This window comes from Pleurodeles waltl, chromosome 3_1, assembly GCF_031143425.1.
Source record: "Pleurodeles waltl isolate 20211129_DDA chromosome 3_1, aPleWal1.hap1.20221129, whole genome shotgun sequence".
NCBI lineage: Eukaryota > Metazoa > Chordata > Amphibia > Caudata > Salamandridae > Pleurodeles > Pleurodeles waltl.
The window spans coordinates 567,167,271-567,192,154 of NC_090440.1; positions in this window are offsets into that span (position 1 = coordinate 567,167,271).

Consider the following 24,884-nt stretch of genomic DNA (forward strand, 5'->3'; position numbering starts at 1 on the left):
AAACAAACCTCTTCCATTTACTTGCATAGCAGTGCCTGGTGGATGGCCTTCTGGCTTGCTTTATGACTTCCATACATTCTTGGGTAAGTTGTAAGTGCCCGAATTCTAGGATTTCAGGAGCCAGATTGCTAGATTCAGCGATGCTGGATCTGGGTGTCTGATCTTTTGGTTGTGTTGTGTCAACAGATCTGGCCTGTTGGGCAATTTGATGCAGGGTACTACTGATAGGTCTAGCAGCGTTGTGTACCAGGGTTGCCTTGCCCAAGTTGGTGCTATTAATATGAGTTTGAGTTTGTTTTGACTGAGTTTGTTTACCAGGTAAGGAAGGAGAGGGAGAGGAGGAAAAGCGTAAGCAAATATCCCTGACCAGTTCATCCATAGGGCATTGCCTTGGGACTGTTTGTGTGGGTATCTGGATGCGAAGTTTTGGCATTTTGCGTTCTCCTTCGTCGCAAACAAGTCTATCTGAGGTGTTCCCCAGAGTTTGAAATAAGTGTTCAGAATTTGGGGGTGAATTTCCCATTCGTGGACCTGTTGGTGATCTCGAGAGAGATTGTCTGCGAGTTGATTTTGGATCCCTGGTATAAATTGTGCTATTAGGCGAATTTGGTTGTGAATTGCCCAACGCCAAATTTTTTGTGCTAGCAGGCTTAACTGCGTGGAGTGCGTCCCTCCTTGCTTGTTTAGATAATACATTGTTGTCATGTTGTCTGTTTTGACGAGAATGTATTTGTGAACTATTATTGGTTGGAAAGCTTTTAGTGCTTGAAAAACTGCTAGAAGTTCTAGGTGATTTATATGCAGTTTTGTTTGATGTACGTTCCATTGTCCTTGTATGCTGTGTTGATCGAGGTGTGCTCCCCACCCTGTCATGGAAGCATCTGTTGTTATTACGTATTGTGGCACTGGGTCTTGGAAAGGCCGCCCTTTGTTTAAATTTATGTTGTTCCACCACAGAAGCGAGAGGTAAGTTTGGCGGTCTATTAACACCAGATCTAGAAGATGACCCTGTGCTTGAGACCACTGTGATGCTAGGCACTGTTGTAAGGGCCTCATGTGCAGTCTTGCGTTTGGGACAATGGCTATGCATGAAGACATCATGCCTAGGAGTTGTAATACCATCTTTGCTTGTATCTTTTGTGTTGGATACATTCGTTGTATGATGGTGTTGAAATTTTGAATTCTTTGGGGACTTGGAGTGGCTACTCCTTTTGATGTGTCTATTATGGCTCCTAGGTATTGTTGTACCTTGCGCGGCAGAATGTTGGATTTTGTGAAGTTGACGGTGAACCCTAGTTTGAAGAGGGTTTGTATGATCTGATTTGTGTGATTTGAGCACTCTATTAACGAATGGGCCTTGATTAGCCAGTCGTCTAAATATGGGAACACATGTATTTGCTGCCTTCTGATGTGTGCAGCGACTACCGCTAGACATTTGGTAAAGACTCTTGGTGCGGTTGTTAATCCGAAAGGCAGTACCTTGAATTGGTAATGTATTCCTTTGAATACAAACCTTAGGTATTTCCTGTGCGATGGGTGTATTGGTATATGGAAATACGCATCCTTGAGGTCTAAAGTTGACATGTAGTCGTGTAGTTTTAGCAATGGTAATACTTCTTGTAGTGTGACCATGTGAAAGTGGTCTGATTTGATGAATGTGTTCACTACTCTGAGGTCTAGGATTGGTCTCAGCGTTTTGTCCTTCTTTGGTATCAGAAAGTACAGTGAGTAAACTCCTGTGTTTATTTGTGTGTTTGGCACTAATTCGATTGCATTCTTTTGCAATAGTGCCTGCACTTCTATCTCCAGGAGATTGGAATGATGTTTTGTCAAATTTTGTGCTTTTGGTGGTATGTTTGGAGGGAATTGTAGAAATTCTATGCAATAACCATGTTGGATAATTGCTAGAACCCAAGTGTCTGTAGTGATTTCCTCCCATGCTTTGTAATAATGACTTATTCTTCCCCCCACTGGTGTTGTGTGGAGGGGGTGAGTGACATGTGAGTCACTGTTTAGTAGTAGGGGTTTTGGGGCTTTGAAATTTTCCTCTATTCCTAGGGAATTGCGCTCCTCTATATTGTCCCCGAAAACCTCCTCTATACTGTCCCTGGTAACTGGACGGTGTTGCCTGTGAGGTGCTGGCTTGTGTGCTCTGACCCCGAAACCCCCCTCTAAAGGGTGTTTTACGGAATGTGCTGTAATTCCCTCTGCTCTGCGGGGAGTAGAGTGCGCCCATGGCTTTGGCAGTGTCCGTGTCTTTTTTGAGTTTCTCAATCGCTGTGTCCACTTGTGGACCGAACAGTTCTTTTTCGTTAAAAGGCATATTGAGAACTGCTTGCTGAATCTCTGGTTTAAATCCAGACGTTCGGAGCCATGCATGCCTTCTGATAGTTACAGATGTATTAATTGTCCGTGCAGCTGTATCTGCAGCGTCCATGGAGGAGCGGATTTGGTTGTTGGAAATGGTCTGTCCCTCCTCAACCACTTGTTTTGCCCTATTTTGTAGGTCCTTGGGCAGATGTTCAATGAGATGTTGCATCTCATCCCAATGGGCTCTGTCATAGCGCGCAAGTAGTGCCTGGGAGTTAGCGATGCGCCACTGGTTTGCAGCTTGTGCTGCAACTCTCTTACCAGCTGCATCGAACTTGCGGCTTTCTTTATCTGGGGGTGGTGCATCTCCAGATGTGTGGGAGTTGGCCCTTTTCCTAGCTGCTCCTACAACGACAGAGTCTGGTGGCAGCTGTGTAGTGATGAAAACCGGGTCTGTAGGAGGCGCCTTATACTTTTTTTCCACCATTGGTGTGATTGCCCTACTTTTGACCGGCTCCTTAAAGATTTCTTTTGCGTGCCGGAGCAGACCAGGGAGCATAGGCAGGCTTTGGTATGAGCTGTGGGTGGAGGAGAGTGTGTTGAATAAAAAATCATCCTCGACCTGTTCTGAGTGGAGGCTTACATTGTGAAATTGTGCTGCTCTAGCCACCACTTGAGAATACGCAGTGCTGTCCTCTGGTGGAGATGGCTTCGTAGGGTATGCCTCCGGACTGTTATCTGACACTGGGGCGTCGTATAGGTCCCATGCGTCTTGATCTTGGTCACCTTGGCTCATGGTGGTGTGAGCTGGGGAATGTGATGGAGTTTGTGCTGGTGAGACGTTAATCACAGGCGGAGGAGAGGGTGGTGGGGTAACTTTTTTCACCACTTTTGGTTGTGGTGTTTGTTCAGTTTGGAACTCCAACCTTCTCTTTCTTCTAATAGGGGGAAGGGTGCTTATTTTTCCTGTCCCCTGCTGTATGAAAATACGCTTTTGCGTATGGTCCACATCAGTTGATTGTAGCTCTTCCTCAAACCTATGCTTTTGCATTTGGGAGGTTAGCGAGTGCTCTTCTGTATAAGAGCCTGAAGCTGGGTCGGTTGCAGTTTGTTTTGGCACCGAAACCCTGTCTGCATCTTTTTTTCGGCTCCGAGGTGACTTTTTTCTTTTTCGGGGCCGAAACCTCTCGGCGTCGATCTTCTTCGGGCCGCTGTCTCGGCGTCGAGCCGTGTCTACACCGGTATCTCGGTGTCGATGCTTGTGTCCAGCACTTTCTCGGTCCCGAGAAGGCTGCGTGCCGGTGTCTCGACCGGAGTCAGACGATCTCGGCACTGTTTGGGCCTTTTTCGGTGCCGACGGTCGGTCACCGAATTTATGGGTCGAGCCATGGCCTGGTGGCAGTGGCGTCCCCTGGGCCTTGTAAATCTTCTTCTGAGTGGTTTTCGACATCTTACTCACGGTTTGTGTATCGTCGAATCCTTCGGAGTCCGATTCTTGGATCGAGAAGGTACCTTCCTCTTCTTGTTCCTCGAACTCTCGGTGGGCTGTCGGCGCGGACGCCATCTGAAGTCTCCTGGCTCGACGGTCTCAGAGTGTTTTTCGGGACCGGAACGCACGACAGGCCTCGCAGGTGTCTTCACTGTGCTCAGGTGACAGGCACAGGTTGCAGACCAAGTGTTGGTCTGTATAGGGGTATTTATTGTGGCATTTGGGACAGAAACGGAACGGGGTCCGTTCCATCGGCGTTCTTCTGCACGCGGTCGGGCCGACCAGGCCCCGACGGGGATCGAAAAACTACCCCGAAGGGCACCGGAGCTCTTCGATCTTTCGACGCGGTGTTGAATCTAACTACGCCGATCCCGAACGCAACAATACCGACGAAAATCTTCCGAAATTAGCTATCTTTCCGTTCCGAAACTCGGAGCGAAAGGAACACGTCCGAACCCGATGGCGGAAAAAAAACAATCGAAGATGGAGTCGACGCCCATGCGCAATGGAGACAAAAGGAGGAGTCACTCGGTCCCGTGACTCGAAAGACTTCTTCGAAGAAAAACAACTTGTAACACTCCGGCCCAACACCAGATGGCGAGCTATGCAAAACATGCGTATCTACAGCGACAGATGCCATCGAACTTTTATTTCTCACCCCATCTGGATCTCTGTAATTATCCAGTAAGTCTAATTTCAGCACTCCCTCTGGTTCTTTTAACCAAGAGGTTGAGTCCGCCCACGTAGTATCATCTTACTTGGGTGGGGCTAGGTGGTCAAATGATGAAGCAAGACACTATTATGTGTGTGAGACCACCTAGTCCGTAAGGGAACTCCCCCTTCCACTTGTAGAACTACATAGCACCCCCCTACGTGGATACGTTCCCACCATGACTTCCCCACTTCAGAGTCCTAAGCGACTCCAACACGGTGCACTGGGTTAATCGGCCTAGGCCCACTCCTAGTTCCCACTACCCCACACCTTTAGTGATGATATGGACTTTTGTGGATGTCTGTATTTTGGCGGTTTGCCTGTTGTGGGTCAGAATGACCGTGGCGGTTTACCGCGGCGGTGTTCTGGCGGTCTTCTGCACGGCAGTAAGCGCCTTTTACCGCCAAGGTTGGAATGACCACCTATATATCTTAGGGCTTTCTTACAAGTATTAAAAAAGAAGATTTAGGCCTAGCAAAAGGTTGACTTTGCCAGCTTGAAATGGTAGTTTAAAACTACACACTCAGACTGCAAGAGCAGTCCTGAAGACGTGTTTACATTGATTTTTAGTGTATGGCACAATGAGTGTGTTTGATAAAAAGGGAGAAAAGAAAATGATCAAAATGTTGCAGAAGATAAAGGGAGCGTAAAAAGAACTACAGCCACTGTTTTTTTTCTCTTCTAAGGAAAAATGTGGAGAAAAAACAAGACCAAAAAAGGGGAGAGAAAAATGAAGGACATATGGCAAAATCATTCTTATTAAAAAGAATTAAATAAAAGCAGAAAATTAGAGGTAAAACAACTCAGAATAATAAATCCGAAGTACTGTGGAGCGTTGCACTTCAGAGCTATCACAGACAGCACCTCTGCCTATCCAACGTGGCTTGTGCAAGAAAACAAGTCAGTGGGAACAGAATGACTGTCTTTTGGGAAGAAAGTGGCTTACTTACTCGCCTTACATTTTCTTGCAAAAGTCCTACAACTCCCACGACGGCAGGTGGCAGACACCAAAGACGCTTGAAAAGAAATCCTATTGAGACAAGGTGCACTTTGAAAGGTGTGCTCCAAACTCGGCAGACACAGAAAACGTAATCGCAGTGCACACATTTCAGAACTACACATGGAATAAGAACGAGTCCAGCAACAAAGCAAATAACAATAAGACGACGAAAAACACACTAGCAAAAAAGGCACCAAGGTTACCCGATAAACACAAAAGGCAGCAGACAGTTGATGCAAGAGCCATAAACTCCACCAGATAAAGGGGCCGAGGACACTGCGATCGGACAGAATCTAAATGGATGAATGTTATGCCAAGCAAAAGCGGTTTGGGTCGCCTTAGCTCTCAGAACGAGCACCCCCTTCAAATACAAAGGAATGGGAACTGGACCCCAGTGAAAGGATAAATATACAGACTCTTCCTGATTCCTAAAGTCACCCTTCCCATACTGCAGAGAGACAAGCCCCGGGGCTAGAACAGTGATGGACATTACCCACATTAGACGACGCCGATAGGTTGGATCTTGCGCTGGTGGAGCTTTTCTTTGGAGAACAAGGCAGACAGGAATGTGGAGTTGTACATCTTGTGTATATACTGGGCATTTGAAAGAAAGGCTGTTCCCATTTCACAGGAAACAGAGCCATCTTGCACCTGGTAGCTGAAACCAGTGAAACTGATTCCGTTCAAATCCTTTCAGGAAAGGTAGCTCTGGCCGAAGCAAATACAGAAGACAGTAAATCCCAGCAGAAAGGCGAACACACGGCTTTCAAGATCGTCTTCGCATTGTAACTGCTTATTGGACAAATCTGACCTATCGTGTCTCCTAGAAACAAGTTTACCGTCGTGTCTAAGTTCGCCATACTCTGAATATCGTACTCTTTTCCAGAAGGAACAACGCAGCGTCACAAAAACATAAACTAAATAATACATCAAGTGACGCATGCACTTCTTGCAATTGAATTTAGAATATAAGGAAGCCTGCAGTCTCTGTATGAAAATCTGTCTCTATTGAACTTATTACAGTTGACATGACATTTCCAGTACCCTGCAATAAGAAAAAGCTGCTCAATTTAATTTCGTATTACAGTCCAGGTGTGATGTACCAGCTGCCTGAGCCAGCCGCCAAGATGAAAGGCAGGTCAAAGAGCATTTTCACAACTGCAGTTTAAACGATGGAAAAGGAGGACTGGCTTTCCATTCTTCTGATTTGTTTTTCCAACTAATCAGCACAAAGGTGGGATTTATGGCAATCTATTTAGCTTTTTACATGCTATAGTTCATTGCAGGAAACAAAGGATCTGTCTGCATGTTACTACTCATTGTAGTGTTTTTATTCTTATTATATTAAACTGATCATAATATGTTTTTGCTTCAAATTAATAACTCCTTCTTGATGTGTTTAATTTCGCACTATAGATTCCGCTTTTATTCTTCATGCCTTTAATCATATTATTTCTCTTTCATATGAGGGAGGAAGACACCAAGGATTTAAGAGGTTTGTGGATGGATGACGCTGTGACTATGTATAAAGGAATAAAATATCCTCTCCTGTATGTTAAAAGGATATTGCAAACGTACTTTATCTCATATGCATAGCACTTCTTTTCCTTAGCTAAGCTCCGAGGCACTGCAGGTAGACAGGTACCATGCTGTTACACTGGTTTTGCCTGGGTGGAAAGTTGTGAGTTTGTGGAGTGGCCTGTGTGAGAAATGATCTGGTGCCATGTGTCACAACCAGAATGAGATGTAGCTCCTATGTCAGTGTGTGGCAGAGTAGCTCACAAGGATGTATACGGACTTTGATTCTGAGCTGTGGTTGGTTTAAAAACACGGCCACTGTTGACTAGTGACAAGGGAAACACATCATTATCATTTATTATGGTTAATGCATTTGGATCCAGTATATCCGAGTTAATATTCCGCTGGACTCTGATCTGTAACTCAGTCTTTGGGTTCAGTATGTGACTCATTTACCCTAGAAACTTTGGCAGATTCCTTCTTAGTTCACGTGCCTTCTTGGGACACTGATAAGAGAGCCACCAAACTTGCTGCCAACAAAAAAGACTGCTGCTAGCACATTAATTAGAACACCACTGAGAAAGGGTACAGTTGCACAGACTAAAATGGGAGTGGATATCTACGTATGGATAGCCTCTAAAGCATCACCTGTAAAATGGGTAAAGTTATAATATTCAGAGTGCGAGTCCTTCAAACATACAAATGCACATGTGCAGACAAATCTTACTTTTATTTGTTTAACCATAACTGTGTTACACCACCAATTACAAATATACAAGAGTGAAATAATACTGTACAATCAATCTAATATACAAACTAAACTTCCAATTCCATGATTATTTCCAAATTATATTTGCGTCTGCACATAAAGTAAAAAGCAGTAGCAATACCAATAGATATAGCGTTGTCTTTGTTGATGGAATCTTCTCAGATAATTTAAAGATAAAGGGGGTCATTCTGACCCTGGCGGTCCATGACCGCCATGGCAGAGGGCGGCGGAAGCACCGCCAACAGGCTGGCGGTGCTTCCTGGGCGATTCTGACCGCGGCAGTAAAGCCGCGGTCAGAAAAGGGGAGCCGGCGGTTTCCCGCCGGTTTCCCGCTGGCCCATGGTATCCGCCATGGCGGCGCTGCTTGCAGCACCGCCATGGGGATTCCGACCGCCTTCCCGCCAGCCTGTTTCTGGTGGTGTCCACCGCCAGAACCAGGATGGCGGGAACGGGTGCCGTGGGGCCCCTGGGGGCCCCTGCACCGCCCATGCCATTGGCATGGGCAGTGCAGGGGCCCCCTAACAGGGCCCCACAAAGATTTTCACTGTCCGCCGGCTCCATTCCGAGCCGGCTTCATTGTTGAAGGGGCTTTCCCGCTGGGCCGGCCGGCGGTCTTCTGGCGGTCGCCCGCCAGCCCCGCGGGAAAGCCAGAATGGCCGCCGCGGTCTTTTGACTGCGGAGCGGTCTTTCGGCGGGAACCGCTTGGCGGGCGGCGACCGCCGACCGCCGCGGTCAGAATGACCGCCAAAGTGTCTATGCAGAACTGGGGGCAGTGTTGACCTCAAGAATATATAAGGAAATGCACTCCTCAATATATTAGGATCGTCGATAAATCAAATACCATAATCAGTTAAATAAGTCTTCTTGAGACAGAATATAAAATAGAAACCATGAAGGTTTATTGAAGATTAGGATTACACAGAAGGCAAACTATGGTTAATCAGTAAAAATTAAAATAATCTTATACGCAGGGTGTTAGAATAAAGCTCAGTTAAATGCAGAAAGCAATGGACAGAACCAGACATGGCATAACATATGCAGCAGAAAGTCCTACAAAGTCTTGCCTCAATGAAATTATTTTAAGTCCTAAGCATGAGACGCAGTGGCATGGGTCTGCTCTTTAAGAATTGTAAATCACCCCATTGTGCAATGACCCACCTCCAAAATGAGCCCATTTGTATCGCAAAAGACAGCACTGCAGTGAGAAAAAAGATGCATAGCCTCGGCAAATCACTACATAGAATAACAATCATTTGCAATGCAAGGGGTCTCGCGTTTGCTCGAGTTAGAGCTATTAGCGTTGTAAACTCCTAACTGGACTTTTCTTGCCACATAAACTGAAAATGAAAAGTAAAACAGTTTCACATATGCGAGCCCAAGGTCGCCATTAGCGTGAAGGAGACACGGAAAAGGAAACAGAAGTTCGCTTGCAGTGTAACGTACTGGCAAAAGTGCAATTATCCATGTTACGCAAAAAAACAATTATCCATGTAAAGGCAAAAAAAAATATCTATGTAACAGGGTCGATGTCATGCAAAGCGCTCGACTACTGCCCAGCGAGATTGTGCTGCCTACAAAATAAAAATAAAAGTAGTCCAAAAACCAAAAGGAAAACATAGAGCATGGTATGTTTTCAGTAGTTGGCTGGTGCATTCGAGGAGGGCTAAACACCGGAAAAGGCATGACGTATGCATGCCTTTCACTAATCAAGTCAAGTGAATTTTAAAAGGCAAGCCCACCAACCAACCAACCAAACTGATGGGTGTGGTTACAAGCCTGTAAAGAGATAACAACAGGGACAGAGCACTTTGCACGCTCAACCCTAAAAATGATAACACCTAATACCATCCCCTAAATGAATATGTATTTGTCCCAATTGGATGTGACAGCACAAATCTTGTTACAAGTATAACAATGACAGATATGGGGAATTAATAAGCTCGCTGAGTTTCAAGCAGGAAGATCCTTAAATAGCAATTTTTTTTTAGAAGAAAGCTTCCTATAGAGCTTGCAAAGAACAACATCTTATTATGAAAAGAAATGACAGAAATCACATTACATATTAAATTCAATAATGTTTCAGTGCACATTTCCTGCACATGGAGAAAGTAAGAAGGGAAACATGATGACACTTTGAACTTCAAGATGGAGTTAGGGCCAAGTCTGGCCAACTCAAAAACATAGTTCTATTCAATGTAGCAAATTTGTTTCAAATGCAAATTATTCATGCCACTAAATAGTCCTTATTTATTCATTAGACATTTAATCTTACAGATCCCCCAATTGATGATAAACAGATCACTACAATTCACACTTCTCTACCTAAATCATTTTTTAAACATTTTATTAGGTATTAGTGCAAATACATCAAAGGTTGCAATGACGGCCATGTACATGAAGTAAAGCGGTGTATGATTTACATTGTAGGCTTCCAAAGTACAGACAATGCAATGCCATCAAAAGGTCACAGTACACATTTCTGTGACCTTTTGATGTCCAGACACCCAAGAGAATGTCATGTCATACAACTTGTGCATTCCCTCACATTGAAGCCAGTAAATCCTGTGAAAGATAACAGTGTCAAGGGTGCCAACAGTCTGTAGGGCATGTCTTGGGGGTGTAGCCCCACAGCAAAGAGTTCCAGTTGGTTTGCGCAATATATCAAGTCCTGTATCCATTGAAATTTTGCTGCCATCTGCTTATTCATCCAAGTGAGACCTACCCAATGTTTGACTATCAATAGCTCCATACTGACAAAGCACCTCACACTACAAGGGATTTTTGGCCACCACCTCAAGAAGAGACAGTCCAGAGTCCAGATCGAGGGGAACATCTATCAGAATTGTAATAACGGAAAGCCAAATGGGTTGATAATTTATAAGACCGTGCCATCTGTACCCACTCCCATTTGCCCACACTTACTACATGCAATACCGGTATGAGAGAAGAATGTAGCTATATGTTGTGGGGTATGATAACGTTGGTGCAGAAACTAAATGTGTATAAACGTATGCTTGCAGCTAACTGGCATATGCCTAATTTGGGCACAACAAAAGGCCAATGGTTTAATCTTAATTGGAGATTCTAGGTCTCTCTTGCACTCCCGTCTAGCAATCAGTGGGATGTACGGTCTATGGGTCATGAGTTTGGAATGTAGGAAAGAAAGAGATTTACCAGCATCTGCCCAATAGGTTTGGGGTTTAGGAAAAGTCAGGACAACAGCCCTTGCCACGGACCGTAGCTGATGGTAGTAGAGTGGTCAGGGGTGTATTACCACCCACTTCCACCATATTCCTGAAATGCCATGAAGGTCACATTGGGGAAAAACACCTAGTACTCTCATACCCAGTCAGGTACTTCTCCGCTCCGGAGTTCATTGTCAGGTGTAGTATCAGATTCTGAAGCACTAGCAGCAGTGGCAAATAGGGATATCACAATTGAAAAAGCTTTCTTTGTCCCACCAGGTCCTTTAGGTCATGCTGAAGGTATCAACATCATCCGAGAGGGGCAGAGGCTTCATGAATATAGGAGGAAGCAGGGAGACTGGACGTGTCAGAGTGTATGCCATGCATTTGTGCATGAACGAAGGCCAGGACAGCAACCAGTACTTTATGTAATGAGCCTGTGCCACCAAGTAGTGGATGTAAGAGTCACGACAGACAGCCTTCCATTTTCCATAGGTCAGGTGATTGTAGACCAATGAACTTGTTACTGTCTACCTCCCCATGCCAATCTGGTGAGTAGTTTTCTTAACTCTCTGAAAAATTCCATTGAGATAAGCACGCAATATTCGTAAACAAGTATAACAATTTTGGTAAGATTACCGTTATTATTAGAGAAATATGGCCACACAAAGATAGAGAATCACATCCAGCACTCCACACAAATCTTGAAGTGATCCAAGGGCACATCAAAATTGCTCCACAACAGTTCGGGGACATCCCTGGTGACATGTATGACTAGGTATTTCACTGTGTCCCTACTCCACCTCAAGGAATAATCTGCCACTGGTGCCGTGGTCACATCTGTCAAGGGGAATATTTTGGATGTCTTCCAACTGGTTTGAAGCCCAGACAGGACACCAAATCTAGTAACCTCCCTGATGGCTGGGGATAGATTTGTATCTGGGTACTGGAGCTAAAGGGTTAATATTGCCTGCATAGAACTATAACACCAACACTCTGTTGCCAATCCATAGCCAACGATGCTAGTGGAACACCGATCGGAAACAGGTCAGGGGTTCATTTGCTAGTGCAAAAATTAAAAGCGATAGCAGCACTCTTCTCTTGTGCCTCTTTCAATAGTTTTAACTCCAGCATAATGTCTATTAGCCCTGCCCTGCCTCAAGGGGTGGTGTATAACAGAGTAACCATTTGTAGAAAGAGAGTGCCAAGTCCAAGGTAGTGTAGCAACTCACACATAAATAGCCATGCCAGAGCATCAAATGCCTTTTCGGCCTCAGGGAGCACTGCTATGGCTGAAAGGTGTAGGTCCACCTAGTGAAAAATTGTCATTGAAGTGCAAAGATTGAAAGAAGTTGACCTCTGGGGAATAAATCCAGCACGATCCAGCAACACTGACAATTGCATGAGAGACGTCAGCCTTTGTGCTAGAAATTCCGTCAAGATTTTATTATCAGTGTTGACAGAGACAATCGCCAAAGAGAGGCGCAAGCCGTTGGATCTTTGTCTGGTTTAAGAAGCACTGCAATCAGGGCTTCCATCATTGTAGGGGGGGAACCTTCCCTTTTACACAGTTGCAGTATACACAGCCGTTACCCTGGGGGCTAAAATATCAGAAAATGTATTGTAAAACTCAACAAGTAGACTGCCTCTTCCAGGGTCGACACCAATCATGAGGTTCCTAATTAAAGCTTAAACCTCATCTGTCGTCAGTGAGGAATAGAGTAGTTCACATGTCTTTCCCTCCACCAAGGCCAGGGCTACAACATCGAGATACTCCACGAACTCTGCTGGCCAGCAACAGGATTGTGTTGCATATAGCTCTGTATATTACTGAGAGAAAGCACTCAGAATGTCCACTGTCACCAAAGAGACAACACCACTGATTGTTGCAATGCTTGGCATATGGGAACTGTCTATGGAGGATTTAATAACCCATGTAATAATTCTGCCTGGCTTGTCCCCTTCACTGAGTGTGCATGGTTCCCTAAATACAGGATTTCCCGACCAGCCTCTTCCCGGAACTCTGTCAGTATTTTGTGGGATCTAGCCAGAGTAGATTTCCATTGTGTGGCGGCATATTCATTTTCTACGTGATTAAGTTATCTTTCTAAATGATCAAGGGTACCCTGTGTGGACTTGAGGATACCTACCTCCTTAGAGATGCCGACTCCGCAGATATAAGACTTAAAGGCTTCTCACAGGATTTCAACAGTAGTCGAATGGCAGTATGTCTCATTGAGACAAAAGTACTCCAAGATAGCTGCTTTAACCACGGAACAAAAGACCAGATCACGGAACTCGGAATCCTTCAGTAGCCAATAAAGAAATCTGGAGGGGGTGTGGGGTCAAGCAGGGTTAGCAGAACTGGGGGGAGATCAGACAGGGTTCTGGGCAAGATGTGAACCTCCTGCACCTTATTAAAACGAGTTCCCTTCACCAGCCACAAATTTATGTGGGAATACGTATCATGGACAGATGAGTAAAATATGTATTCCCTTTCCAGCGGATGAGGGGTGCGCCATGCACCAAGTAATCTTTATAATTGCACTGCATGTTGCAAAACCATTTATGCTTTCGTAGGTATGCTTACTGGAGTCAGACTTCTCACCCACATCCTGATACAATACGGCATTAAAATACCCATCCCCGTTGAATGCGCCGATCTTTATATTTGGCACAGGTAAGCATTATTCATCAAAGAACTCAGGATTGTTGAGATTTGGTCCATATACGTTAATCAGTATGAGCAACTGCCCATCAAGCATCCCTGCCACAACCACCAACCGACCATACACATAAAGAAAATGTTCAGTGTGTGTGAACACCAGGGACTTATTGTTAAGTGCAACCACCATCTGCAAGAAGGTAGAATAGAAAGAGAAATATCAATGGGGCCCTATGTGAATGCAAATGTGGGAGCGCCCCCCGGTGAAAGATGGATCACCTGGAGCAAAGTGATATCGATTACTTCCCAAGTAGGCCAGTATCTGCCAAGGTTTGAGGGGGTTATTCACCCCTTGGATGTTCCTACTAAGGGAACAGACAACTGAGGCACTCTGAATCTGCGGGATCAAGACGGGGGGCCAGGCAGCACTACACCTTTGAAACAGCGTGACAATGATAGTCTAAAAAATGACAGTTAATGTCACTACAAGTGTGAAAATAAAAAAAATAGAATATTCCCAACACCCTCACCTCCTCTCCCCTCGCCCAAGCCTTCTCCAAACATCATCTATCGTCGCAAAAAAATAAACAACAAAAAGAAAACCCTCTACAGCGTCACTCATCGATGCCGTGTATGCAATCAACACATTGGAGGTCACCATAGACACAGACCGACTCTAGCTGAAACCCACAACAGGGCTGATGGATATAGCTTATCTTAGCTTAACACCAGACTGCCACATGAACAGAGCTAAGAACTAGAAAAGAACACAATGGTACCCAAGTGGGGCAGAAAGAACAGGTGTTACGGCTAACATGAGGGACAATCAGTTATTATCGCTGAGAAATAAACCCTCTTGTCCTCAGCCCCCTCTGGAAGAGGTAGGGCTGCTAGCTGCTGAGTGTGCGATGCCCTTTCGTTTATGGTGTGGCTTGATGAATTATCATTTTCGGAGGCTATGAGTAAGGCTTTGCGCACACTCCATCTCTGTATCATTTGCCCAGCCTTACTTGCGACACTCCCCTTTATTTGTTTCCCTGGTCACACACTGGGCTTACACCAACTTGCCCAGGGTGAAGGAGTCTTAGGGCCGAGGGTAAAAACCTCCCCTCTGCCCTCTCCACTAATGGTAATGCTGGCGCTCCAGTTACGTCACGGGGCGCAACATTAAAATGGCGACGCCTCACTCATCATCATCCCGAACCAACTCTGTAAAGACGGAAAAGAAAGCTAAGTTAACTTCACCATATTAGCGCGCCTGCATTGCCTCATGGTAAAGGTAAGTGATTCACGTATGATTTTGGGACCTCCGCTCGGCCCAATAATGTTTACTTTATTTAGTTGACTTTAGCACCAGAGCTTTGCTTTGTTTTGTTGACCTTGACCCCAGCGCTTTTCCAATGGAATGGAACAGTATTCCACAACCAATAGCAATTAGGTGTACAGCAGGAAAACAGACTATATAATTGCATCTATGAACTGTGAGAACAGCAGTTCTGTTTATACAAACATTGTGTGGAAGAGAAGACCCTAAGGTGATGTACAATGAAAATAAGTGAACCAAGTATCTATACATAACAGTATAACGCTCTTCTGAGAATATGGCATTGATGCCTAATGTTTCACATCTCTGTTTCATATCTCTCTTTGTAGACAATAACACTAAAGAAAGGAATCCTGTCCTATACGCTCACCCGGCTGGACTAGGTGGCCAAGTACTTCTGCCCAGCAGGGTCCCAGGACTATGTGGAATGTTTTGTTACAAGAACTGTTGAGGATCAAACAACGCAAATACGATCAGGAATAGAGCAAATATAGGAAGACTAGAAGGGGAGGGAGAAGAAACAACTACAAAAATAACAGAACAGGAAAGAAAGACAACAAGGTCCCGGGTCAGGAGATTTTAAACTTCAGCGATTCATCGTCAATAAACATAGTTAATTTGTCTAAATTGGAGCTCTCTCCAGGGGCCAAGTGCCTCTTGGAGAAAGGTTTGAATTTTTGCCCTACCAGTTATGGGGATTCCTGCAGATCCAAAGTGGATTTGTTCAAATTTTTTCGGAAACTAAAATTAAAGAAACATTTTTTGTTGTACCCAGCTGGTCTGCAATCACCTGGCTCTTCCACACAGGGGTTAGAATTAGGTGCCTTATCCATCAAAGATATCCATGACACAGCAACACTACTGTCCATTGCGGATCGTGATGAAGATCCTATCACTCTGTCACAGGTCTTAGAGGACTTAGATATTACATCTAATATAAGCATTAGTGGAGGCTTAAGAAGGAAATCTCATTGAACACCAAAGTCAATCAATAAAACCAATTTAGACATGTTTTTTGATTTGGTTTGTAAAGACTTTGATATGTATTATCCAAGAATAAATGCCGTAATTTCAACCAGAGTGTTGAAGAACGTCAGGCACTGAAATCACTTCTATTCTACATGCTGCGAGTGCACATCCGAAACATCAGATTGGGTCGATACCATATGGAGAATTGGTAAGAGCAAGACGCAATTGTAGTAAAGAGGATGATTTCATTGATTGTATGAACAAGATGAGTATGAGGTTCGAGGCACGGGGCTATTCAAAACGTTTACTCAAAAAAGCACAACAAAGAATTAAACATATCTCTGGAAGTGACACATTGAAATCCAAAAATCAGGGTAAACCCAAGAAAGAGATTGACAAGGTTAGATTTGTCACTGATTACACTAGCACATCCCTGGTTCTCAGAAAAATTGTCAACAGGCATTGGGATATTTTGTATCAAGATGAGGTCTTGAGGAATTTTATATCTGATAAGGCAGCATTTACATTTCGTAGGGGTAGGTCCCTGAAAAGTATTCTCAGTCCCAGTTTCACGATGAATACCCCCCTAATACCGGGTTATCCACACGCAGGGTAGTTTTTTTTTTTAGATGTGGGGGTTGCGGGGTATGCCGTTGGGCGTGCCATGGTATTAATGAGTTCTCCGCTACAATGAACCATATATACAAGATTAAGACAGCCATTAATTGCAATACTTCCTTTGTCATCTATATGATACGGTGCAAATGTACTCGTATATATATTGGGAGTACGATTCGCCCTCTCAAAATTAGAATTAGTGAGCATGTAATGGCATTAAAAAATGGTGATGCTAGATACCCTATAGTGGCACACATTATGCCCTGTGATTCGCAGGACAATCATAAGAATTTTGAATTTTTGGGGTTTGAACATGTTTCGAGAAACCCCCAAGGGGGCAATAGGGAACTGACAAGAAGGAAGTAACATGGATAATGAGATTAAAAGCGGTTGAATTAGGCCTCAATAGTGATAGAGAGCTTGAATATTTTTTGGGAGAATGAAAGTTTGGACGTTGTTTAATATGTGCATCATTTACAATGTCTGTAAGCATTTGTTTTGATATTGCTAATGCTCTTACTGATTTAATGTCAACGTAGAAACTTAATTATGCTATTGTTTCATTATCACATTTACTGCAATTGTTTCACATGGACTCAAGTGTTGCATTCAATTGTTTAAATAATAGTTTTCTGGTGGTGACTGCCATTTTTGTTCCTGTTCATAACTAATATGCGATGATTTTTCATCACAGTGCACTTGAAAAATTGAATATCAGGAATTGGTGTGGTATTTAGATATTTAATACCCTTTCTTTTGGGGTTGTATTTTTTTTTATTTTTTCTTAACTTTTTTTGGTGGTTTAATTTTTGGGTGGTTGTAATTCGTTTATTGTTATTGATGACACATTTTTTGGATTTTCTATATCGATTGTAGTTTAGTATATTGAGTTATGAGTGGTTTTTGTCGGGGTTGCGGTTAGATTTATTGTTATTTGCTTCAATACTTGAGGGATAGTAATTGGTACCCTCTTCAACATTTTGGTAAAATGAGATGATTGCTGGGTTACAGATAGCTTGATTTTTATATTTTGTTTGGTCTATTTAGTACAGTTTGGAATACTAAGGATTTGAATTAATTATAGGTTGGAGGCCGTTATTCGTTTTTTAATTTTAAATGTAGTATTCGATTATCATTGTTGTGCAACTTATTTAGGCACTTTTTTCCACATGTGAGGGCAGTGTACAGTTTTAATACTTAGGCACCTGTCAGTTACATGCGAATTGTGGAATATAGTCTGTTCTTTGTTTCTTCACTTCAAACCCATTGTAGTCCATCACTGATGTCAGCCATTCTATTTAGGTACTTCCATATTTACGTGACGGTAGCTCAGTTGCGTGTGAAATGTAGAATGTAGTTTGTTCTTGGTTTCTTTTCTTTGAACCCATTGTAGTCCATCGGTGATGTCAGCTATTCTATTTAGGTGCTTCCGTCTTTACGTGACGGTAGCGCAAAGCTCTTCTGGGTACTCCCACATGATGATGATATTAGCGTACTCGCGGTCTGTTTGGAATCGAGATATTTCTTCATAACCTGGTAAGTTTGTCACAGGGTTTTTAGTTACCGGACGATTGACTATTCAGTTGTATAAATCATATCCTTCACTGGATCAGCTAATTTGATGATGTATCTTGTTCATGCCTACAGGTGTGGAATCCTCTTGGATTCGGACATTATCTGATATTGCGTTTTCTGTCGGAGTACTATTATTTACATGTGGTTTGCCACTTGATTCAAGGTTTTATTTTGATTCTTACTGTTTTTTGTCAGTAGACTACATGTGTGGTTGGAAGTCGTATCAACACTGACATGTCATTAGGTTTTCTGGTATGATATTATTGTATGTTGGACAAGGTGGTTTGTTAGTGGAACGTTTGCACACTATTATTGCACAGGGGCTTTTTCACTGGAGTTGCCACGATGCAAATATGATTGCTCATTTTATTGCGGAGTTCTGTAGCTATGGCTTACTTCATTAGGATTTTTTTACAGCTTGGTGTCTAGGTGTCTTTTGTATTTTCTGGTGGCATGCTGTTCTTTTTTCACTTTGTTGATTTTTTTTGGCACTTCACTTTCTTTCTATTTCATGGGCTCAATTTTAAGGAGGCATTGTGGTATATCTTTTGTATACAACAAGTCCTCATATTTGTTTTAATTGCTCTGTTCTGATGAAATTTCAGCCATGAAGAAGTCGTTTGGGTCAATGCCTGAAGACGAAACACATGTTGGCTGTATATCTATTTAATCATATTGACGGTTGTACATCTACTAACCTTAACAACAGAGTACTGAAAACGCATTGAGCTGTTCTTCTGTATACACACCACGGAGTAAAGTGTACTGCCCAGTGGAATCGGGAGTATCCATGATTAAACTTTAAAGGACTGGATACAATTAATGGACTGTATTTGTGATGATTTTTAGATCTACTGTAGTATTACCTATGAGATTACATTAAGACGGCTATATGTGATTGATTTATAAGTGATTATTAATGAGTGCATCACAATTGTTTCCAGGTGGCTAATGTGGCAGTGTTTCTTTTTCTCTCATCTCATCACCCTTCCCTTTTGAGACACCCGCTCCCTAGCAGGGACCCCATAGCTGTATGGGAGTGCCGAGAGGTGTTACAGGCACCTGCTTTTCAGGTGAGTGGTTCCAACACATGGGGGTGCAGAGGGTGCAAGGAAGTCGTTCACTCACTGGGCCATTTTGTAGCAGCTCCATACCATGTATGAAATGAATATGGCAGGCGCCTTGGTGGTATCGGCCCCTGTCACAGCCCCCATGCACAGCCAGGGGTCAGCAAGTCGATGCGGAAACAACGCGGCTGCCTCTGAGCCGGCCACCTGATGGTAGTCCTCCGGTCCCAGCCTGGAGACAGAGTGCCAGAAATCCCAGCTGCCCCACAGCCTGCACAGAACCCTGACAGCCATTCCAACAATGGGTGACAGAAAGTGCTATGTAAAGGTACGACTGGCACCAGCACATGCTGTGGGCTCCGCACACAGGAAATTTTAAGCACCGAAGAGCCGAAGCAGCTAGGATTGCATTCATTTACTGGCGGGTCGTCAAAACTCAACTATCAAGCCACTATCTTCATTCCCTGCTCTCTGGTGCCTCCAACTAAATCAATTTATAACACAGTTTCCATCATCTTCAACTTCTACATCTTGATACTTCCAGTATCTTGATTTCTTCATAGGCTCAAGCTTTATTATTCTTCAGTGTAACTTAATTTCTCTTTCTTGTGAGCAACACCTTGTGAGCAACACCTTCCTTTCACACCCACAATTTAGACCCTTCTTAAAACAAAACTATCATTAAAATTTAAGGAAAAGAATTAGAAGGAGAATTAATATTGGGGTTAAGATTTTCTGAAACATGCTGCCACCTACATCACTGAACCATTAATCAACATGTGTAATCCCTTTCTCAATGTCACTAATTCACAAGTTGTCTCCCAAAAACCGTAATCTTCAAGAAACCTTGAATCACATGAAATATTAGTAATGTTACTAATATAATTATTAAATAGCTTATTATCAGGTATGAATGTGCAGCACTGTTGGACCCTCAATACACCACAGACTCTGTCCCCTTTCGCATAAATGTCCAAAGTAAAGAGATTTCGCATCACCATAGCCATTAGTTTTCATTATTGTGGGTTAATGCACAAGCAGTGTTAGTAGCTAACCGATCGACCAAAGTATAAAGCTTTCTTATTTTCACATCACTTAAAACCACACCAGGAAGAAGTATCAACACACCAAACATATCTATTAATTCTTGTGCAAACTGTTTCAATCTTCTAAAAACAGTACCACACCTGTCACTCATTTCATTCATATGGACGACACAAGGAAATACTAAAGCAAGATAGCAGTTTCCCACCTAGTTAAGCAGGAGGTTAAAACAAGCAGTTCTGCCACAAGCATGATAAATTCCTCTATTGGTTCTTCACCAGTCAAGAACTCATTATCAACCAGATAACTCTGGTCTCACTCACTCTTTCCAACAGTTTATATTGGCTCGCCATTCTTTGATTTTTCAGCACCATACACATCATTCCTCTCTTCTGTAGCTCAACTTTCAACCTAGAATATATTTTCAAATACCTGAATTTCTCTTGAGCCTCTGTCATGCCTTCCCTGGTCTCTGATGAGGATGCATACATACATGGATCTGTTTGTTGGCACAGACTGGTGCCTTTGTGTTACTGCTCAGTGGAAGGCTATAACCATATGTTTACCATGATATGAATCAAACTGTAGTTATAAGACTATTGCGTACCCTAGGTATGTTGCACAGAATTATACTGCAGGATAATGAATGCTGAATACGAAGGTTTTGACCACCTCACACTGTAAACCAGTATGTGGCCTTTAAGGCGTTATTGGCTATGTTGTCCTTCCTTTCTGTTTATAGCACAAATGTAGACACGCGCACAGCATGGTATAGGCACACATAAGTGCCATTGTTGACGTCATGATTTCCATGACAACGGAGCCTGGGATAAATAGCCACCCCTCCCAACTGCAGGCACTTGCAGTGAAGAATTCCTCGTGAGCAGATGGAGATCGAGGAAACGGAGATGGAGAACTGGCAAACACGATAAGGCGTGTCGGACCGATGATCTTTTCTTCTGTTTTAACAAAGTATTTAATGATTCAAAGTTTCCTAAGGTTTGAAGTCTCATGTTGGATTTGGGCATACATATTACGCATTAGTCCTGAAACGCACTATACAAACGATCATACAGTGTATGTTACTAAGCGCTAAGGAGTGTGGATGATGTTTGCACTAAATCAGAGTCACTTGAAGTGAACGTAACATATTGTGGAAAGATAAATGCACATATCACAGTTAGAACATTATTCCAGTGAAAGGTGCTGAAAAGCAAAGAACGAGTATTGAAGTGCTAATTCGCATATCTCTCAATAGAAACATTCATAGCAAGCGCATATCTCTCATTATAAATATTGTGAATAATAACGTGTACCAGACTGTTGTAATATTTGCGCTGCACAGATATTGAGTAACTGGCTGCACTTGAAATGTACTAGTACAGAGTTATTGGTGCAATTGAAATCATAGATAGTTGAAGTTTATAGTCACTGAAGTTACCATAGTCCTCAATCTGGAATAAAAATTCTGATCTGTTTAGAGTGATGTAGAACCTAAAGACTTATTTCACTTAAGCCAAAATTGAAAGACAAACTATGCAAACTGTATTTACATGATAGTTCCCTGGCTTCAAGAATCTTCAGCTAATTGTGCACTTCATCTGTTCTAAGTCTCCCTCCCCGCAGTACCCTTGTAATATGCTGTGCTTTCAAATGTCCTTTCTTTTATTGTTTTCCCCTTTACCCTTGGTATTATCGCGTGTACTGTTTTCTTTTGATTCTGTGTTCTAGAACTACTGTGGCGAGGCTTAGCAGTCCGTGATGAGTGTTCCACCTTGGCTTTCAGTTGGTGATTCCCTCTCGACATGGATGGTTGTGCTCTCGCTGTCGTGGGTCCCATTTTATACCAATAAACCTACTCCACTTGAAAAGCGGATTTACGTGTCCTGGAGCATTATTACTTTTATGGACAGATATTTGCTCTTGCCTACTTTACATCTTTTGGTACCAGGAGTGGGGTACATTTTTTAACTTCGCCGCATCTGGGACCCACCGACCCAACTAACCGTCAAACCAGAGGTTAGATGCGAGAAGCCCATTTCAGCACAGGACTAAGGAGAACCAAAGCAAAGATATGTAAGACAAGTTGCGAGATCATAGATATTTTTTTTTTAGTGTTGTTTTTTTTTTTGCGCCTTTCCACTGTTTTGTGCGGACTGTTGGGAGGAAGTCCGCGTGCCCTAACGCTTACCTGCTTCACGAGCCGTGTGACCTAACGCCTACCTGCTGCACGAATCACTGTACAGGTGAACTTCACGTCATCTTCGGCAAACCTGGGTCCAGAGCCTAGAGGTGAACTTCTCTTCACCTTCGTCAAGCTCGGGTTGAGGTACTTCACCTCGGCACGTTACGGCCTCCATTTAACAGGACACACGCCATGGCAACGAGGAAGCCAGCATGAGCGCGTGAAAACCAGGAAGTGCGCGAGGCTGTGTACGCAATAGGTCTGCAGCTACGTGACAATTGGCAACGTCACACGCAACTACGTGTATAGCAACTACAGGACGGCAGGAACAAGACGCGTCGTAACAATGACGTTTGATTCCAACGTCAGTGACACGCATCGCGATCAGCGCGCAAAGAGAGAACGCGTGTTACTGTCGTGTTGCGTATAATAAGGAGTTGCTTTCTCTTTCACTTGTTTTCCCAAATTTTCTTTTCTAGGCACAACGATCATTACGAAGCGTGCTTCCACTGCTGGCATACAGAAAGCTATTTATTATTCAATTTCAAGACTAGACTGTAATTTTATTGTTTGAACTCATAAAGGAAAGGGGTCTTTTGGCATCAGCAGTTAATTCTTAAGTTTGACTTTTAACTTTGGGGGAAATTCTTGCAAAATTCAATTTTTACTGTTCGTTGACCGGTTGCTTAACTGCGTTACATGTAGATTTTATTCCTTAGTATTTTGGGTTAAGCACTGTCATATCATGGCCTCATATCAAAATGTTGTTCAACCTCCTTCTTTCTTACCAAAGAATGGGAAGCCTGATTTAAAATGGACTGAATGGTTGAGGATATTTGAAAATTATCTTGTAGCCATTGATGCCCATGTGTTTTCGCCTGCTAGGAAAAGGGCTTTGCTGTTTAATCACTTGGGTGTAGCAGGGCAACGTGTTTTTGACAATTTGCCACCAGTGCCTGATCCCCTTTCCGATAATATTTTGTGATATGAGTATGAAGAAGCGAAAGCTAGAATGATGACAGTATGCGGATGAATCGAGTGTTTTGTTGGAAAGATTCAATTTCGCAATGTGTAAACAGGCTGCTGATGAGTCAGTAGAAGAGTATGTGGCCACGTTGCGTGTGCTTGCAGCCAAATGTGATTTTGGTGCCCATGTTGATCTACATATTAGAGATCAATTTGTGTTTTAATGTTTTTCTAAAAAAAAAATCAGGAGCGTCTTTTAGCCTGTCGCAACCCGACCTTAGCGGAGACCATTGACATTGCAAAAAGCATTGAAAGGTCCACTGTATCTTCCAAAGTTTTACCCAGTCTTAATCATCAAATGGGAGTTAGCTCTGTGGTAGAGGAAGATTCTGATTCTGTTTGTGCTGTCATCAACAAATCTAAAAAAAGTAGGAGAAATCTCAGTCAGAATGTCAGTATGTCTGTTTGTTTTAGGTGTGGCTCTTATAGTCACTTAGGAAATTCCCCATCTTGTCCTGCTTTAAACAAGAAATGTTTGAAATGTCACAAAATTGGTAATTCCCAGAAGGTTTGTAGGATTGGTAGACTTAAGCCAAGTTCAGGTACCAATGTATCCAAAATGCATATTAGTAATGTATACACCGCAGACCCTGAAAATGACGTTTCTGAATGCACGAGTAGACTTTCTAATGTTGTACTGACTGTGGGCATGCACAAAGATTTGAGCCTTGATGAGGCAAAAATCAAAGGACCTCCATGTGAAGCGAGCATAGGTGGGAAGCATTTAATGGTCATAGCAGATTCTGGAGCCCCAGTGACTATAATTGCCGATAGGACATATTTTTCGTTATGCCTGATTCATCTAAGTTGCAGTGTCCTGACATCAATCCTAAAGCTTTTGGTGATCAAGATATAGATTTGTTAGGGTGTTTTTGGTAAGATTTGTCTATTTTGGGAAGAGTAGTACATACCAAAGTCTATGTGGCTGTCAATGGTAGAGATATTGTGGGTTGGAGAGATTTGGCCAAACTCTGTATTATTCTACATCCTGGACATTGCACACCCATTATCTTAGCTGATTTGCCGGTAGGTAGTACTCCTATCTTATCAGTTCTGTCTTCAGAGTCAGTTTTCTGCAATCTCAAACTTAAGTTTCCTAAAGTATTTCAGGACAGAGTTGGAAACGTAAGAAGTTTCGAACACAATATTAAAATAAAGCAGGGAGCATCGCCTGTAATTCACAAAGTTAGACCAGTGCCTTTAAGTATCAGGGAAAATTTGAAAGAACTACTAGACAAATTAATCCAAGAAGGTATAATTACCACTACAGATTCCTCTGAGTGGGTTTCACCCATTGTTCTTACAAAAAAAAGATCTGGTGACTTGAGATTATGCGTGGACTTGAGGTCTCTCAATAAAAACATACTAGTTGATTGCCATCCCCTGCCCCACATACAGGAACTTATTACTAGCATTGGGAACTCTAAG